Source organism: Mastigoproctus giganteus, chromosome 11 (assembly GCF_048544385.1).
Source record: "Mastigoproctus giganteus isolate SK-2022 chromosome 11, ASM4854438v1, whole genome shotgun sequence".
In the NCBI taxonomy this organism is placed as follows: domain Eukaryota; kingdom Metazoa; phylum Arthropoda; class Arachnida; order Uropygi; family Thelyphonidae; genus Mastigoproctus; species Mastigoproctus giganteus.
Genome location: NC_143585.1, coordinates 26,473,725 through 26,493,529, shown reverse-complemented (window position 1 = coordinate 26,493,529; position 19,805 = coordinate 26,473,725). Strand labels below are relative to the sequence as shown.

General features: G+C 40.8%; 1 protein-coding gene across 1 annotated transcript in view; it reads left to right on the top strand.

The window, feature by feature from the left end:
• The first annotated feature begins 17,515 nt into the window (after nucleotides 1-17,515).
• Nucleotides 17,516-19,805, top strand: part of LOC150077822 (uncharacterized) — a 179,490-nt gene continuing 177,200 nt past the window's right edge. The window contains exon 1 of the mRNA XM_090385473.1: nucleotides 17,516-17,893. The gene's annotated coding sequence lies outside the window, so the exon portion shown is untranslated. The remainder of the gene's footprint in view (nucleotides 17,894-19,805) is intronic.

The following is a 19,805-nucleotide window of genomic DNA, read 5'->3' as shown; positions in this document are numbered from 1 at the left end:
TTTTCTATGGAAATTTCAATGGTCATATAGTGGTTTATTAATAAAACCCACTATACAACCATTGAAAGTTTAAATGTGAGAAGAATTAATCACATATCCACATAACGATGAAAAATATTTAATAATAAATATTAATGAAAAAGCAACGTAATAAAACTTTACAGTAATGGAAGGATTACACAATCTTCCATGAAGCCCACGCATGGAATGCAAAAGCGCATTTTCTGGAACCCGTAAAACTTTACTCTGCTGAGTGCCTTGATTTTTGGTTTACAGATGACTCAAATGATATTCTATGGACAGACTTTTCCTTATCAAAAAAACATTAAAGCCGCTTCCCTACCCACATTTGGAATGAAGATGATCATATAAATGACATCGGGCATTAGGGATCCGAAAGATAACAGTTTCCATGGCATCGGAGACTGTTCAACGGAACCTAATCCACGTAGCGGCCCTGTTTTCAATCCCCACGATGGGTGGAGGATGATGGGAAAATCTATTCGTTTTTCCCTCACCGCTGCTTGATTTATATCCACTGTAAAACTGCAGGAGACTGGCCGGAAGCGAGAACATAATCGTAAGATGGTGGAGTAACTAGGGGAAAAAGTACAAGCTTATGAAATAGTACGAACACAGCTGCACTAAATCTTACCTCGTGTCCTACTGAGACATAACTGCTCCACCCTCTACCTGCTGAGATAGTTATAAGTTTTGTTTGTTGCATGTGGAGAATATGAGCATAAATATTCCATTGGCAGCCATGCAAAGACACACGTGGCAAATAAAAACGCAGCTGTTCTCTTCAAAAGAAACAACATTTATGATAACAGCAAATGAAAATGATTTCGCCATTTCCTTTGTAAACAAATATATAAATAAAACGTTTTGTAGGTAATTAAATTTGCGTTCGGAATGAAATACTGAATTGAATGTAATATTAGATTAAAAATATGAGGGGTGGTTGAAATGTTTCTAGCCTCTCATAGAAGGAATGCGAGAAAGTTGTAAAAACCCGTTTATTTTTCAACTTAGTCCACCATTAAGTCAACTCACTTTCTGGCACGATTCACCAGCTTTCATAATCCGCTCAAATAAAATTCAGAAGATTTTTACTCAAACCAGTTGTTGAGTACATCCATCACAGCATTGTCACTGTCGAATTTCTGTCCTTTCAAGTCCTTTCATAAAATAGTCCGTGGAGCCAAATCCAGTGAGTAGGGTGGATGCTGTAATAGCCCAAATCTACAGCCACGGAGTCTTGCCAAGTCACAAATGTTGTGTGCGCCAGTGCGTTGTCTTGATGTAAGAGGACTTCTCTAGTCAATCTGTGAGTCTCTTGAGCTTCAATTCCTCGCGGAAACGTCCCAGTAGGTTAGAATAATACTCGACATTGATAGTGGCATCTCATTCCAGGAAATCAACCACGATCACTCCTGCATCCCCGATGACAGATACCATGATTTTCCAACCGACTCGAAACTTTTTAGGAGGGGCAGAAAAGGGATGCTTCCACTGTTTCGAGTGTTCTTTTGTTTCAGGGTCGACGTGGTGCACCCACGTTTGTCCATAGTGACATACGGCCCACAAATTGAATTTCATTAGCTTCAAGATGCTGTACAATCTCACGACAACACCTTACACTTTCCCGCTTCTGATCTGCATTCAGTGCTTTAGGGACCTACCTCGGAGAAACCTTCTTCATTCATAAAACATTCACCAACATCGTGAGTTCGCTTATGGGAGATGTTGAATATTGTCTCAATATGCTTCGATGTTATTTTGCGAACACCGTAAATTATGCGAAGAATTTTTATGGGCATTTTGTCCAATGTGGCCGAGTTAGTTGGTCTCAGGTGAGGAGTGTATGGTTATTTTTCTCCCAGAAACTCGGGTTTTCGGTCCGGTACAACAGCAAACAGAATACACACAACTTACAGACACAATATACTGAAGCTTCATAGTCTTAGTTGCTTTGGCGCTTAACACATACAATATCTTCTTTCATCTTCTCAACCTTCAACCCAAGCACAGTACTAAGTACACTGCTGTGCAAAATTTAAGGACCAGTTAGGTTTTCATCTGTAGCTTCTCATAGGAGTGGCCTGGATATGGGAAAAGCATACCAAAGGAACCTCGTGAGGTACAGAAATGATGAAGGAAACAACACCGACACGACAACGGAAACAAAACGGTACAGAGGGACTTTATTCAAAAATGGCAACATAGCACTGGCTGCCATGATACAGATGCATCACTGCCAAAGATGGAACAAAGGGAAGAGGTGGTCCTCAGTAGGAGATATGGCCACCCCTAATGTCGATGCAGGCTTTGAACCGCCTGTCCATACTTAGAACAATGTTGTTGATAAGTTCTTGCGGTAACATCATCCATTCCTCTGTCAGCGCCATCTTCAGCTGGTGAACATGTTCTGGTGGGTGTTGACGTGCCGCTAGGCCTCTCCCCAGAGCGTCCCATATGTGTTCGATGGGATTTAGATTAGTATTAGTATTAGTATTAGTAACGGCCGTATGGTGCAAGAAAGCCTATGGCTTATGCTGCACCAGCCAAAAAAAAAAAAAAAAAAAAAACCGAACAAAACAATGATAAAAACAAAAATTAAATAAATAAATAATAATAATTAATAAATAAATAAAAATAATAAAATGAAATTAAAGATTAAATAAAAAGGAAATTAATCCTATCATCCTTTGCGCTTCCCTTACCCGAAAGTACTATCCAGATGACCTTTGAAATTCCCCAAACTGTCGGCCTCTACCACCCATGAAGGCAACTTATTCCAGTAATTTATAACTCGCTGGCTAAAATAAAACTTCCTGCAGTCCAATCTAAACATTTCCCCGCGTAACTTGAATTTATGTCCCCTAGTTCTAGCATCATTTATAATCTTGAAAATTTTGTCCTCATTCATTTTACTGATGCCTCTCAGAGCCTTAAACACCTCAATCAAATCTCCTCTAAGGTGTCTAGTTTCCAAACTCTGCAACCCACATATTCGAAGTCTTTCTTCATAAGGACGCCCTTTTGCCGATCTCACCAGGCGAGTTACCCTTCTTTGCACCCTTTCAAGAAGCTCGATGTCTTTCTTTAGGTGCGGTCTCCATACTTGAACACAGTATTCCAAGTGTGGTCTAACATAGGCCTTATATAATGGGATTATCACGTCCCTATCTCTACTTGCAAAAGTTCGATAGATCATCGATAGGACACCATGGGCCTTCCTTGCAACCTGTTTACAATGCTCAGAGAATTTCATGTCTGACCGTATCGTAACACCCAAGTCCCTTTCCTCCAGTACTGGGTTTAGTTGAACTCCACCAAGTGAATAAGTTATTTTGGGATTACTGTTTCCCAGGTGTAATACCTTACACTTTGTTGGATTAAAGCACAGCTGCCATTTTTCTGACCATTCTTGAAGTCTATCTAGGTCTCTCTGAAGAAGCTCAGCTTGACAGTGATCATTAACTACTCTATCAATTTTAACATCATCTGCAAATTTAGACATCACGCCCTCTATCCCTTCATCAATGTCGTTTATGAAAATTAAAAACAACAGTGGTCCTAATACTGATCCTTGGGGAACCCCACTTCTTACATCAACCCAATCTGAGGAATAGCCATTTATCACAACCCTCTGCCTCCTGCCCTGAAGCCATCCTTCTATCCATCTAAGGATTTTCCCAGTGATTCCAACCTGTTCCAGCTTATAAAGCAACCGCTCATGTGGGACTGAGTCAAAAGCTTTGCTGAAATCTAAATAAACAATGTCGAAATTATTCCCTAAATCCAACTCGTGAGTGACCCTTTCGAAATAGCGAACCAGATTTGTTAAACATGATTTTCCCTTTACAAAACCATGCTGAGTATCCTTGAGAATTTCAATTCTATCCAAATGATCCTGAATTCCACCCTTGATCAATGCCTCCATGATTTTCCCTACTACTGAAGTCAGACTGACAGGTCGATAATTTCCAACTTCACTTTTAGAGCCACCCTTATGTATGGGAGATACATTTGCACTTTTCCAATCCAAGGGAATCTCCCCAGAGTCTAGTGATGCTCGCATAACCAGCCTCAGTGGTTCAATGCACTCGCTTGCCGCCTCTCTCAAGATTATAGGGTATATATATAGATCGCCGGAACGGGCAGGCCAATCCATACGAACAATATCCTCACTTTCCAAAAGCATATCAACAGCTGCAGTGCGATGGGGTGTGGCATTATCATCCATAAACACGAACTCGGGGACAATGGCACCTCGGAACAGATGCGCTTGGGGAAGGATTACCTCAGTACAGTAGCGTGCACCAGTTATCTTACCGCCTTCCAGTATCTGGAGTTGTGTACGTCCATCCAAGATAACGCCTCTGCAGACGAGAACACCTCGACCGCCATATCGATCCCTTTCAGTGATGTTTGCGGAGTGGCACCGTGTGCCAACCTCTCGCCAGATTAGCTGACGCCCAGAATCGCTGCTGAGACTGAATGTACTCTCATCAGTAAAGAGTAACTTAAGTAAAGATTTTGTGGTTGTAACCTTTAGAAATAGCGTTGGTCCTTAAGTTTTGCACACCAGTGTACTATAGATTCTAATACCTCTCGTGTTTGGGGTCTCATAAAAAAAAAACACATACACAAGCCGGGTCTTTAAAATACATGACCCGGCACATCATGTGCTATTTCATCTGTTTACAACGAAAGGAGCACAGATATTGTAATATTGTATGCTCTAATAAATTGGTAGGGTAGTGTATATATTCCGTTCGTTGTTTTTGTTCAGAATTCATCGAAATGCATTAGTAGCAAAGTCCGTGATGATGACGTTAATGCGGTTAGTCATATTTCAATTAAGAAGTCACGGACACTCGCCTTTGTTCCACGAATCGAAAATTGGTGTAAGAAAACGCAATTTAAAAGCCATTAGGCAAAATGCTGGGTTCAATGACAGAACGTTACAGCATCACTTCCCCTAGATGGCAGTTTATTTAGGAAAAATAAACCTAGGAAAATTACAAAATCTTTCAAATGAATTTTAGGAATGTTCGTTTAATGATGTTGCGAGTAAAAATATGCATGATGGGAATCCTGTAGAAAACCCCAACAGGTTACATCGACAACCATAGAACATTTTGGAAAGAAATGGCTATTTTTCTCTCTCTTTCATCCAAGCAGACACATTCAGTAGCTATTCACTAAATAAACCGCTTCGAGCATCACGTTCGGATCTTACCGATGACGTATATTCCCCCTGTGGTGTATTGCCGATAGGGTCACGTGGCCGAAGAAGGCACTTTCTCATCGATCGATTTCACAGCCGGTTAATTTTGATGTGGATGGAAGTCGCCCTCAGAGATCACTTCGATAGACGGAGAGATAGCATGGAACAAGATCTGGTCCAGATCAATCGACAAGCCTCTTAACCGTGATGAAGAGTCACGGAGACAACGGCTTCTGGAAATAATGACGTTTGGACTTAATTGATGTAATTAGAAGAGTTCACAAAGATATCCTTGATTTACTGAGCACACCACTAGCAAACAAACTGCAGAAAACAAAGTATTGCGATAGATTAGGACAATACAAACCTTCAAGTTCCGGTAATTTTTTTAAAAGTTCTAAATCGCCTGTCAAGAGCAATGGGATTTTTTTTTTTTTTTTTTTTTGTTTGTTTGGTTGGTTGGTTTTCACTTTTATTAATGGAAAGCTTGCGAAACTAAAATGGTCAGTAGCGGTTCTTACCAGCCTTTCTAACAAAAGAGAAGAGGAAAATAAACTAAAGCGACAAGGAACCAACCAAAAGAAAAAAACAGGGAAGAACTATTTGATTCAAATAATAAAATATAGCTCAATCGTTGGATGGCGAGTTCTTTCTCCTTGGACCACATTATATTATGTCTGTAAATTGTGTTCTGTGGTCGATTTGCCTGTTTGTTGGAACAGTAGCATGGTTTTTCTGGGAGGAAAAACCTGCTATCCTCGCTGAGACCAATTAACTCAGCTACGTTGTGAAAAAGGTCCATAAGAATTCCGCGTGTTTTATCTTCAACACTTTTATCTGTTTGGCACAGTGCTACTAATATTTTGATTTCTGTTTGTTTAAAATGTTGCAGAAATGCAAGATTCTCATCCCAGATGAGAATCAGGTCTTTATGGGATTTGATTGAATTTGAGTGTTATTAATTTGGATAGTTATGTCATTCTTCTATTTTTCCTCTTTGTAAATATCACTTGAGCTCATTTACTTTATTAATTTCGAGGTTCAATTGAGTTTAAGTAGAATGATAAAAGTACACAAAATATTTTTGTATAAATTTATGATAGCGTACTGTATATAACTATGGTTTATCATCTAAGTCTACACATCCAAGCTGTACTTACAGAGTCTATTGCAAGCGATTACATAGGTCAACAAGAATTGTTCATCAGGGAAAAATATGTGGACTAGAAAGGACGCTGATTCCAAATCTATTTCCGATTTCCCTCTAGCACATCTAGTTTTTTTTGTGGTGGGACCACATATACGTATTCAGCCAACCTAGATGAAGATAATTATTATTTATTAATTATCAGTTTCTACATTCATATTTATGTAATTGTTTGAATAAATCTCTATCCTTGTTATTTCATATTTTTATTATTCGATTATAAATTATTCCTGGTAAGATCCGGTGAATTTATGAAACACATTCATCGTCATGCTTCAAAACTGTGAAAATAACAAAACAAATTCTACTAAATGCGTTGTTGTTGTTTTGTTGTAGCAGGGTTTTAGGGGCATCGACGACTAAGGTCATATTTCTCTGTATATACACTGAAAGGACAGAATTAATGGGATGCCTGGTCACTGTCGCTAGTGGACGAACCCGCGCTTGGCAGGTATATAGGTACACTGCATCACGTAGACAGTAATTCAATATCAGTATGGATAAACGTCGTGAGTAAACCGACTTTGAAAGAGGGATGATAGTGGGTGCCCGATGCATGGGTCACTCTACCGCGGAGGTGGTACAGAAATTGCACTATCCCCGTTCGACAGTATCAAGAGTGTATCGGGAATACGCCATTTCCTGAATAACATCGCATTGTGGACAGCGCTGTGGGCGGAGAAAGGTGGTGGATGAATGTGGCCGTCGACGTCTGTCTCGCATTGTTTCAGCCAACCGGAGAGCGATAGTGGCACAAATCACCGCCAACTTCAACCCAGAAAAGTCTCCACCAAGGCGGTCAGGCTTTCATTAGCCGCAATAGGTTATGGGAACCGCCGACCCGCCAGAGGCCCATTGCAAACACCACGACACAGGACGCTACGCCCCAACTGGGCGAAAGAACATCGCCACTGGACCTTCGATGATTGGAGACGGGTCTCCTGGTCCGATAAGTCCCGTTTCCAGTTATTTCGAGCGGACGGGAGGGTTCGTATGTAGCGGAACCGCATGAAGCTGTGCACCCGTCATGTCAACAAGGAACTGTTTAGGCAGGTGGACGGTCCGAAATGGTCTGGGGTGTGTTCAACTGGCACACGTTGGAATTTCTGGTACATCTAGACGCATCTCTGTACGGTCCCAATTACGTGTCCATCCTTGCAGATATATAAAATTCCTCATGTCATTGACGGGACTCGAACTCAGGTCTTTTTTACCCGGTGTGGGAAGGAAGGCGATTCTACCAATTGCGCTACCCACGAGGGTATGTGCGTGGGCGCGCGCGCAGCTCTTTCCACACCAAATCACAAAAGCATATAATCATGGATATTCGCAAAATTTACCATTTATACGTAGTTTGGGTGTCTTCTAAGTGACCAGAATAAGGGGTGGGCAGCACATGTTATTTGTGCCGCTTGTTTGAACGGATCATGTGACTACTTGAACAAAAGGAAAAAATAGATTTCGTTTGACATCCCCATGGTATGGAGAGAGCCAAAACACCACGATAGTGATTGTTATTTTTGTGAAGTGAATGTAAGCGGATTATATAAGAAGAATTAGCACAATGTTCTTTTTTCCGAATCTGGATTAAGCGATGAGACCAATCCCTTAAGCTCATATTATGCCAATTCCGGTACCCCACAGCATTTACCAGATTCTTTAGAACATGAAATGGAATGCGGTGAAAGTGCAACTGGCAGAGATCTCAAAACTTCACCGATCCTAAGTACACATCCGACAAAGATACATCAGATCAGCCGGAGCTGTTTACCCAAGATCAATTGCATGACCTCATTAGGGATCTAGCCTACTCTCCAAAGATAAAGATGAACTTCTCAACTCTAGAGTAAAGAAGAAACACTTAGTTGGAAAAAAAAAAAAAAAAAAAGTCAAAGCGTCTCACTATCGTAAAAGAAAAAAACAAGATTTAGCAACATTTTTTTTTAGAGTAAATGGTCTGCTACAGCTACGATATCAATGGAACTTTAAAGGAACTTTCGAAAGGACACCTGAATGGCGCCTCTTCATCGACTTCTCAAAGCGAAGTATGAAAGCTGTTCTCTTGCATAAGAGGAATTGAAAACCATCCATCTCCATTTCTCACTCTGTTCATCTAAATGAGATAACTGCAACGTGAAGACCATACTATGAGCAATTCAATACAGCATTCATCAGGGAATATCTACGGTGACTTTAGTCATTGGTATCTTAATGGGCATGTAAAGTGCATTCAGACCTTGCATGCCTATTAAAATAGAGGGGAAAAAACCATGCTACCCTCGCCTGAGGCCAACTAACTCAGCCACGTTGTGAAAAAGACCCATAAAAATTCCTCACCTCATCGACGCGACTCAAACTCAGGTTGGTAGGATGGCAATTCTACCAACTGTGCTACCCACGAGGGCGATTAATACCAAGTGAAATTAATATTACACGCGAATATTGACTGCAAACAGAAAGAATCATAAAAACTGCTATGAGGTCAGTTTATTTAATTTGCTAAACTTTTAACTTCTTCAGACTTTCTTTTACTTTTTGTTATGTGTGCCTTGGGAGCGATAGCCCCAAATCCTAACCAAGATTTCTCTATCAGACTTTAATTAGTTTTACCTTCTTTTATTCATTAGAAAAGTGGTTAATTTTTATTATCAAGGATTAAACGGTATTTCTTTTTACAGTTAACGTTTTTTCGTCAATGCCTCAATCGCTATCTTTACCAACTACTGACAGAAAAAATGAAAATTAGAGAAAAAAAAAAAAAACCAGGGAACGTTGTCCAGCTCTTTTTTAACAGTTTTCGTGCGAAGTTCCGAGAGAGAGGACAGATCGATTTTGTGTCTTTCCAGCTGAATGCACGCCAAACCATTAAACCTATTTAGTGTCTCTGAGAAAGGACTGGAAGAGATAAAGGCGACCACACCCTAGCACACAAACCCCAAGTCAATTAGTGAGGGTTTTTTAGAGTTGGTATGTACATCGAAGAACCGGATTAAGAGGCGTATCCTAAATTTCCAAAAGGAGAGGGCTTTTGAGGGCTATAGTACTTTACCATTTTTATTATTGCGAACTCTAAATAACTTTCTATTTAAAGTAATACATAACCAATCGGAAATATTACTTATCTCAGCTCTTGCAGCTTGCGGTTCTTCCACACTCTGAATAAAGGGCCTGTATTCGATAACCATCAGGACGGGAGGTATCTGCACCACCTTTTCCACCCATCTCGGGTTAAAGAATTTTTATTCTACAAAACTGTATTTTTAATATCGCAAGACTCCTAGTGACCTTAGTTGCCTGGTTTTTTTTTGTTATTTGGTATTTTATTTTATTTATTTACCAAACAGAGTAGATGATTCCAATCAAACATCGTACTGCATAGTAAAAATACGTATATGTTTATCTCAAAAATAGACAATTAAGATTCACCAAATAATGGGAGACAATGAAACAGGTATGGTAATAGTATCGTTATACACTACGATAGGCTACAATAGAATCCCTTGATTTCTCGGCATGCTGTATTTTGGTGCCCTCCTGGGTGGCACAGTTGGTATAACCACCGTCCTCTGTACATCGGACGAAAAAGACCTTGAGTTCGAATGCCATCAATGACTCCAGAAATTTTTAATGGTTTTTTTCACAACGTGGCCGAGGTAGTCGGTCTCAGGCGAAGGTAGCATGGTTTCCCTCGCGGAATTTCGGGTTTTCTTCTAGCAAACAGCAAATTGACACATACAGTTTACAGATATTATATACGGCGCAATATGGCGCAAGTTCTTGATGCGCCTAAAACCCTATAACAACTCCCCCCGCCCTCACAGTTTAGGTTACTTTATTGGCAAATGAGGCGAATCGATCATAAAATGCACAAAAATTGTACACACTATACGAGGTACTACTCATAATTTACAGAACAGCAATTAAAAAAAAATGGTCTCACCAGATATTTCATGGCATACCCTTACATACCTTAGAAATGGTCCCATTGAGAGGCACTACACGCTATCCAGCGATTCTGCCACTGCTGGAAAAATTCCTAAAACCTCTGTTTTGTTATCTCTTGACGTTCTCAATCGATTTTTTTGTTGACTAACTAATCGACAATCAGAAATTTCATACATTAATAGAGCATTTTAGAGTCTTCTGAGTCTCCATTTCTAATACATATTTATTTTTTGAATATCTCTGTTGGAGAGATTTAATCCTCTTTGTATTTATTTCTGCAGAGGTATGACGGGGCATTTTACCATGAAAGAGTTAAAAATTTTATTTTAGTAAACAAAAATAAATCACAAAGAGCTGGATCTGATGAACACAGAGGGTACCAGAGGGCCATGCTGTTTTTCAGTTTCTTCAAACGTTAATGGATCCCTTTGCAAAAGTACTTATTAAAATGAAGGAGTTGGTTTGTGCATGGTTACTGCACATACATCATTTATACTACCAGGGCAGTATGAATGCATCGATTATACTACCATGGTAGTACAAATGATGTACGTGCAGTAAGGATGCATAAACCAACTCCTTCATACTCTTAGGCATCTTAGCCAAGAATTATTTTTAGAATACTTATTAATATTTGGTAATAAATGTTAATTGTTTATTAATATTTTAATAAATAATTAGCAATCAGAAGAATGTTCCATAACTTTTGGTAGAACAGTGTACATTATATATTCTTTTGGGATAAAATTAAAAACAATGAGAACCAAGAAAATCATTAGCCAATATCTCACAGAATCAAAATGAAATCACGTAGTGGCAACATTTTTTTAAATCACCGGTATATATATTGTTTGTAAGTACCACCTGGACGAAGGAGTCATTCAACGTGCTTCCTAAGTCACTGACTTTGGAGTCGTATTTCAGCAGTACTGCAGCTTCAATAAACACGTCATCAACATAAGTAGCTCTCGTCTTACCGCATGCCTTCCTTCATTAAGAACTCTTAGAATGCATGCAACAACAAAACACGACATGTTCTTTTTTTTGTACCCTTGTCAGAGCTCGACTGAAATATCCATCATAAAATGCCCAACCTTGTCAAAAATACGAAGAGGATTAAATCTCTCCAACAGAGAGTCAAAAAATAACACACGTACGTGAAATGGAGGTGATTACCCCAGAGAAGACTATGAAATGCTCCATTAATATATCAAATGTCTGAATTGTCGATTAAAAATGAATTCTCCTGTACAGGACTCTTCCATTATGACAAATAAGATACTGTCCAGAATTATGCTTCTATATTTGTTTAATCATTTCACTGAAGTTTCCATGAGAGATTTCTACCTTAGTCAAATCTGATCGAATAATATTCTCTTTAAATCAGAGCAACGGCGTTCCAATAAAGTGGCAGAGTGGTCAATATGGGAAAAATGCAGCAGCACACGTGTTTGTCTTGACCATATTAGAGGCAACATGACAACTAAATACGTTATTTTAATAAATATTCTTGTCAAATGGATTAATTGTAAACGCCTCTCTGCTTATTGTCGAACAATACGTGGTCGTGCGGGGTTAAAGCCCGTGACTGCTAAATACGGGGCTGTTTCTTGTATTCCGTCTATCTTGTGAACTCCTCTGACCAGGTAGTCCCGGAGTTTAAACAGAAAATTTTATTTTATTTATAAACAGAACATTTACTTACAATAAATATATACATAATATTTTAACTTAAATATCTATAAAGATGCTAAAATAATTTCTTTATTCATTTTAGGAGAGAATCTGTTTTAAATGACTTTATGTACATTGTTGTACAAAAGTTTAGTTGCTTTTTAGCGATTTTAGCCCATATCTTGTTCTTGTTCTGGAGATTAAAATCGTATTCTGACTTCACATTTTATGCAAAAATTACTCGATTAAGTTTTTAAAAAAACATAACTGTAGCTTCGTCTTTTGGAAAACGGTATATATTATAATCGGGGAACATTCCTCCATCAGACATAAGAAGAAAATGAAATTTTAAATATTTTTAAATTAACTTATTTCATTTTATTTAAATATACATAGAAATAATAGTACACTGGTGTGCAAAATTTAAGGACCAGTCTGGTTTTCACTTGTAGCTTCTCATAGAAGTGGCCTGGGTATGGGAAAAGCATACCAAAGGAACCTCGTGAAGTACAGAAATGATGAAGGAAACAACACCGACACAAACGGTACAGAGGGACTTTATTCAAAAATGGTAACATAGCACTGGCTGCCATGATACAGATGCATCACTGCCAAAGAGGGAACAAAGGGAAGAGGTAGTCCTCAGTAGGAGATATGGCCACTCCTAATGTCGATGCATAACTTGCACCGCCTGTCCATACTTAGAACAAGTTGTTGATACGTTCTTGCGGTAACATCATCCATTCCTCTGTCAACGCCATCTTCAACTGGTGAACATTTTCTGGTGGGAGTGGACGTGCCGCTAGGCGTCTCCCCAGAGCGTCCCATATATCCTCACTTTCCAAACGCATATCAACAAATGCAGTGCGATGGGGTATGGTGTTATCCTCCATAAACACGAACTTGGGACCAATGGCACCTCGGAACAGACGCACATGGGGAAGGATTACCTCAGTACAGTAGCGTGCATCGGTTACAGTACCGCCTTCCAGTATCTGGAGTTGTGTACGTCCATCCAAGATAACACCTCCCCAGACGAGAATACTTCGACCGCCATATCGATCCCTTTCAGTGATGTTTGCGGGGTGATACCGTGTGCCAACCTCTCGCCAGATTAGCTGACGTCCAGAATCGCTGCTGAGACTGAATCTACTCTCATCAGAAAAAGAGTACCTTAAGTAAAGATTTTGTGGTTGTAACCTTTAGAAACAGTATTGGTCCTTAAGTTTTGCACGCCAGTATATATTTAAATTCATTTTTATTTCATATACATACCTCTAAGTTTTTTGATTTTTTAACGACGTGCAAATAATGTAGATTTTAAAGAAAAATTTTAATAAAGAATAAAAAAATTTTAACACAAAAGGTATAATTTAATTAAACCGTAAATTAGTTTCTTGTAGATTGACCTTTGCTCTTGGCACAGCAGCCACAACTGATGTCCAAAGGATTACGTAATGATATTTTCAGACTTGAAGTGCATGGTTGGTTTTGGAGGGCCCCTCTCGGTTTTATAATATGGTTAGGAGATATTTCCTAATCATTCAAGCCATCATGGGTTGATAGGATGGCCGTCCTCACCGCATCGGGTGGAAAAGACCTGAGTTCGAGTTCCGTCGATGACGTGAGAAATTTTTATGGGTCTTTTTCTCAATGCGGCTGAGTTAGTCGCTCTCAGGCGAGGGTAACATGGTTTTTCCTCCCGGTAACTCGTGTTTTTCATCCAGAAAAACAGAAAATCGACCAGAGCACACATGCAATTTACCGATAATAGACACGGAGCAATATGGCCTTAGTCGTTGATGCTCCTAAAACCCAACTACAACCACAATTAACCATACTATAACGGTAACTCAATTAATAACTATCAGTAACAATAACAAACCGATCACACAGATCCGAACTGTTAATCTCATTCTACACCTCTATAACGAGTATTACACACGAAGTCCTCGCGTTATGTTGTTTCTTTGTATCCTTCAATAACAGATTTCGTTTAACAGATGCATTCTTCAAATTTATTGTAGTTATTTATTATTCAGTTATCGATGAAGCATGTGAAGATTATTTTTGTATTCGATGATATTACACCGATGAGCCAAAACATTATGACCACCTACCTAATATGATGTTGGTCCTCCACATGCAGCCAAAACAGCTCGTACCCGGCGAGGCATGGAAGCTGCAAGATTTCTAAATGTGTCTTGTGGTATTAAAAGATCTGCTGGTACCAACACGTAACCAGCAGATCTTTTAACTCCCGTAAGGTCCGTGGTTGAGATGCCCCAGATCGGAGTTGCTGTTCCAACACAAACCACAGATGCTCGATGGGATTGATCTCTAGGGAATTTGGAAGCCAGGGCAATACCTGGAAGTCTCGAACAATCCGGGCTGTGTGGCATGGTGCATTATTCTGCTGAAAGACGGCACCGCCAGAGGAGAAGACCGTTGCCATGAAAGGGTGTACCTGGTCAGCAATGATGTTTAGGTAAAGTAAAGTGTAAAGTGTATTTAGGGTCAAACGGCTCCAGGGGTTTCCCCTATCTCTGCGTAGTTTGCATTCTAAGGTGATACAGCATGCTGTAACGGCCAGAGATTTAAAAGTGTATGGATAACGTTTAGGTGTGGTGTTTTGTACCGTTGTTCCGCTGGCCATTTAGCCGCCAGACCTCTGCTGAGGCCCGACGTTGCCCCACTTTCACCCCGTGGAGACAGACCAGGTACCCAATAGTCTCTAAGTTCACTCTGGCAGGTCCTGCCACCTAATTTCCTGAGATTTCAGTGGCTAGGACCTAAAAAAAAAAAAAAGATGTTTGTTATACGCGCGCAGTTTATGTTCGATTGAGAGGGACAGCGCTAGGTATAAAAAAGACGGAGTAGTTGGCAAAAATTTGGTTTTGGGCTAAATTGTGACGTGTGGGGTGGTACGCTAGGTGAAGGTAGAGGGGGGGAGACTGAAGACTGGTAATGTTTAGTTAAGGTGTAAAGTGTAAAGTATGTTAATGTCAAACGGCACCAGGGGTTTCCTCCATCTCCGCATTGCTTTCATTGCAGGTGAACCAGTTCACTGGGAAAGCCAGAGATTTAAAAGTGTATGGATATTGTAAATGTGTAATGTCATGTACCATTGTTCCTCTGGCCATTTAGCCGCTGGCCCCCTACGGAGGCCCAACGTTGCCCGTACTTCGCCCGGTGGAGGCAGACCAGGTACACCAGTATTTTAAGTAGATACTCTGGCAGATGACGTTTAGGTAAAGTGTTCATTGTCTAACGGCCCCAGCGGTTTCCCCCCATCTCCGTGTTGTGCACACTGTTTGTGAAACACAGAACACTGTGAAGGCCAGAGATTTTAAAAAGTGTCAGGTATATGTTTATGTTGTGTAGTGTGATGTTGTGTTGTTCCTTCGACCTTTTAGCCGTTGGGTCCCTAGTGGGACCCCCGTTGCCGATACTTAGCCCCGAGGAGGCAGGTCAGGCATAGAGGGATCGCATTAGAAGTAAGTACTCTGGTGGACACAGACACCTAATTTCCCAAAATTTCAGTGGCAAGGGCCTAAAAAAAAAAAAGTGAATATTCAGTTAGAGTAGGGGTGAAGACTGAAGAAGAGAGGGAAACAGATAGAAGTATGAGGATGATAGGGAAGGCAACCCCAGAAAGGTCAGTGGGGACTGGCCCCACCAGGGGAAAAAGGAGATAGCAGGGAGGGGGCAGAGACAGAAATCCGTCCCCTCCTTCTCCCTATCAGGGGAGGGGGGTTTAAAGTGAACCAAGTTAGGGCACCGTCAGAATGCTCAGCACATGGATGACTGGACCCAGCAGAACATCGCCCAAAGCATGACACCGCCCCCACCGACTTGTTTTCGTCCCATGGTGCACCCAGGCACCATCACTTCCTCAGGTAAACCACGCACACGTACCGGCAACCCACATGGTGCAAAAGGAAACGAGATTCATCGGACCAGATGCCCTTCTTCCAATCACTCTGGGTCCAGTTTCCATGATCGCGTGCCCATTGTAGGCGCTGTCGCCGGTGGACCGTGATTAGCATGGGTACTCGGAGCGGCCTGCGGCAACGCAGTCCCATTTTCAGCAAGGTTCGATTTACTGTGTTTTGTGACAGATTACTCCCATCACCAACATTCCAATTACCGGCGAGTTGCGCCACAGTCGCCCTTCTGTTGCCACGTACCATCTGGGAGAGCCTTCGCTCACCTCAAGCATCGATGAGCCGTGGTCATCCAACATCTAGCCGGCGGTTCGTGGGTTTCCCCTCCTCGAACGACTTTCGGTAGATACTAACAACGGCTGACCGTGAGCATCCCACCAGCCGTGCCGTTTCGGATATGCTCTGACCCAGTCGTCTGGCCATTATAATTTGGTCTTTGTCAAACTCGCTTAAGTCTGCTGCCTTTCCCATCTAAAGAACAAGAGTAACATTGATTAACGGAACTCTGTATCAAGTGTTTTTTTATACCGTTGTATTATAATACCGTTGGCGTAAATACATCGTATTTACGCCAAAACCACGGGAGTCAACGGGTTCTGTATGTAAATTGCACGTACTTCACGGTCGGTTTGCTTGTTACAGGTTGAAAAACCTTTTTCTCGAGAGCAAACCACAAAATCCTCCTCCGACTGATTCCACCACATTACGAAAAATGTCCAAAAGAGTTCCTCTTTTGTATAAGGGACTCAAATTAATGTTTCCCTGGTGGAGAGTCCTTCATTGACTGATTAATGTAAATAAATAATATAGAAGTTTCAGGATAGAAGAAATGTGAGTGGGGTTGGGAGGCTTCTTCCCTAAACACAATGCTGATCCCTAGAAAACAGCTTCTCTGCTTGAGGAGGTTATTTGGTCGAGACAATGAAAAAGAACTCTTTTGATGTCAGTTTGTTATTACTGATTTTCTTGCGCAGCCAATTTTTCTGTGAGCGAACTAACAGTCCGAAGAAAAGGGAGGGCTGTGTGCATCCGTCTGTACAATTGCCTTTTATATCTGAACAAAAACGGACAAAAACTCTGCACGTAAAACTCTGGTAAAAAAACAAATACTATTTCAGAGTCTACTACCAACAATACATATAGTGTTGATCTAGGATCCGGGACCCACATTAACTCTTGTGACATGTCACATATGTTAGGGTTAAATTCAGTAAAACAACTAAATTAAAATTGGGCCGAGTAGGTAGGCTGCCTTGAACAGACCCTTAGCATTCAATGAAGGGCTACACTGGTCTTCATCAGCCGTTCAACGGCTTCCACACCCTCTTTATGTGCAGTACACTCCCCTTCTTGTCATCATAGTGACTCACAAAATGCTACCGAGCAACTACACGAGGTTTTCCGCCGGTTCGATGTCTAAGGTCATGCGGTGACGTCATCCATGCGAGCAATGTGACTGCTCCTGACCTCTTTCTTAAGTCTCTCCCAAGGAACCGTGTGGAAGAGGTGGTAGCGGCAAGGGAGGAGCAAACTATTTCGGAGCTTGCGCGTACGTCAAACAGCTGACAGTGCGAACGAACGAACAGGCAGACGTGGATGTCGATCTACGGGTGACGGAGAAGGAATGCGTTCAGCCTGGGGAAAGGCAATAAAAAACGAACACGAAAGGCTCAAGAAGAAGTTTGATTGAGGAGGATCGACAACTTTCAATAACGTCACGTATGACCTACGTCATGCCATGAGTCATCCAAAACAGTCCGTGAATACGTCGTCAACCTTGGCGGCGATCTGGTAACGGAAGGCGGACCAATCTATTCGTCAATGGAGGTGACAGGATATCAAGTTTTGACGCGGTGAGCGAGGCGTGTCCAAAGCTTTGAGGTAAGTCCTGTTACCTAACTCCTCTTTCGCTTTCTCCCTCAATATAGTTGTCACTCCTAATTCTAGCAGGGGTGTTGCGTATTTTGGGTTACACCAAGGCGCATTCTTGACGGAATGGCTTCCGGACAAAGCAGCCGCCCTTGTAAGAAGATACCTTTGCGTGAATATGCTGATATATAGATAAAACACGCGAGTCTGCTCTTCCCTCAACAACGAACGCTAACATTTAGCTATGTTGACAGACGCTAATCACCACACGAGGGAATTATTTAGACACGGACGCTTCTTAAATAGGATGCCAAGATGGGGCATGCCTTGTTATCCTAATCATGCTGCTCTATGTAAAATGAACTTGCAAGGCTCTTTTTGTGTCGAATAGCAGTTTCCAATAGAGAACGTAGCGCATTCACGTGAGAATGGATAATAATGATAATAATGTAAGAAAATCTGTAATTTTTTGATGGAATTACAACACACTGGGAATCTCCCCTCCCTTGCATTAGGGGAGTCACAGTTCCAGTTTCTGGGAAAGATTCTTGAACCATTTTAAGTGCTGCACGATAGAAGGTTGTATGACATATGCGAGCGCTTCTGTTTAACACTGTTCATAGAAAATGTAGATTTGTATGTCACACCTCATCTGAACAGTAAAAAGGAAACAGAACTGAAACTCCCTAATTCAGGACCATAGCAGAGGGCGGGAATAGGTCCGTCCTGGACCAATTCCTCATTGCATTTAGAATCTCACTTTAATAGCTTACTGGCGACACTTCTGATAGCAGTGTGGATACGGCGCATGCACAATCGTCATACATATGCGATGATTGAAAGTACTCCGAGCCTGAGCCTGAGCCTGAGGCTGGCACTAGCCTTATCCTAAAATTGACCCTGCGTGATGGAAAAAAAAATAATTATTCTACCATTGCCTAATCCAGAGATATTGCAGTCGAGGTTTGCTGATGGCCTGATTTTCAGTTTGATAGCAATTAGTAATATATTTTAAATTTTCCAGATACTCTGTAATAGTCCAACGTTCTAATTTAAGAATGAAAAATTAATTTACTTCCATGAAGTCAGTCATGGAAGTAAAGATTATAGATCATCTTCAAGATTATAGGAACACGACTGGTCAAGAAATCGATTAAAATGTGGATGTCTGTCTGAAGTACTCTATGTTATTTGAAGTATAATTTAATGTTCGTTTGAAAATACTCGATGTTTTAGAGGAGTACTTCGGTGGGTGTAGAAATAACCATTGTCGAGGCCTTTCCTTTAAATCAGAGCATTAAATAATGCAAACAAATACAAACTTTAGCTTTTCCGACAGTCCAGTTGGAGGAATTCTCCAGTTTATAGCAATAATATTCATTTGTCCCTAAATTCAAAAAGAAAAAAAAAAAAAAAAAAACTGTCCTGGAGCAGACCCATTTAAAATTACTCTTCTTTTAACGAAGACATTGCCCTAATGGGTGGCACAGTTGGTAGAATAGCCGAACTCCCTACACCGAATAGAAAAGACCTGAGTTCAAATCCCGTTAACGATGTGAGGAATTTTTATGGGCGTGTTTCATAATGTGGCTGAGTTTGTCTCAGATGAGGGTAGCATAGTTTTTCCTCCCGGAAACTTAGGTTTACCGTCCAGCAAACAGCAAAGTGATCAAAGAATATTCAATTTACAGACATATCATATACGGTGCAATATGGCCCAAGTTCCAGATGCGCTTAAAACCCTACAAAAATACGAAATTATGTCAGCCAGAGTAAATGGTAATTTGTAGCATTGCCGTCAGAAATGGACAAAATCTTCTCGTTGCAGACATATTCAACTAATGAGTTGGTTATTTGAAGACAGATGCAAAGGATTCTAGGAACCTTCATTAGACCAAGCCTAAGAAAGAGATTTGGAAGCATT